Source organism: Stegastes partitus, unplaced genomic scaffold, assembly GCF_000690725.1.
Source record: "Stegastes partitus isolate 25-593 unplaced genomic scaffold, Stegastes_partitus-1.0.2 Scaffold866, whole genome shotgun sequence".
Classification (NCBI taxonomy): Eukaryota; Metazoa; Chordata; class Actinopteri; family Pomacentridae; genus Stegastes; species Stegastes partitus.
The window spans coordinates 211,771-212,822 of NW_007578597.1; positions in this window are offsets into that span (position 1 = coordinate 211,771).

Below are 1,052 nucleotides of genomic sequence, written 5' to 3' on the forward strand. Positions count from 1 at the left end.
TTTCTAAATGAGTTTCACTTGTTTTATTTGGAGCAGACTCGTGTTTACATCCACTTCCTGTTTCTGTCCATATGTCACATAGAAGCTGAAACAGACGCATGCTGAGCGAGCGGCGGCGCGTTTACCTGAAGAGTCCCCCCAACCTTAAACCCTCAGCCTAGTCATTAATACAGAAAACTGCTCACAGGTTAACAGACAAGTCAGCAAAACATAGAGAACATTGAGCAGCGAGATGCCAGAACAACATGTTAAATAATGGATCAGTGTGACGTAAAGAAACAGTAAAATAATGAGTCAGGCTCGTTAAGATACAGTAAAACAGGAAACATGCAAAAGAACAAATTAAGATTTGTTAAATTACAGATGTTTTTTCAGCCAACATGTAAATTAATAGTTTTTCTTAGATTTTACTAAATAATAACAAAATATGTAAAATAGCAGTTTAAACAATAATCTGTCGTATATATACTGGTTTTAATTCAAATAATGACAAATGTCTGTAAAATATTACTCATGTATGTATTTTGTTATTTTCAGGTCAAGTGTGGTAAAAGAGCAAATGACCAAACGGTACAAACAGACTTCTGAGGTGGACACGGTTCTGGACACGGTTCTGGACACGGTTCTGGACACTTTTAGAAGGTTAGCATGTAGCATTAGCATTCTTAGCATGTAAATCAAACTGATCTGTGATCTGTCATAGAGCAGAAACATGTAGAAGAGCACTTTGAAGAAGGATGAACATTTTCCAACATACATGCACAGTTTTAATTTTAAATAATGACAAATATCAGTAAACTAATGATATTTATATCGTTTTTAACTTGTATACTTTTACAATCAAACTTTGTGTAGAAACACAAACACACACGTTTGATCCAGTTTTGGCCTGTTTTGTTTTGGGTGTTTTTTTTATCTTAACTTATAAATTCATCCTTATTTTCTAGGATTTTACTGAATATTTTTCAATCCTTTATATTCAGAATTGTTATTTCAGATAATGACTGACAGCCATGAAATAACTAAAAAAAATCAGTTTCAATCACATGAAA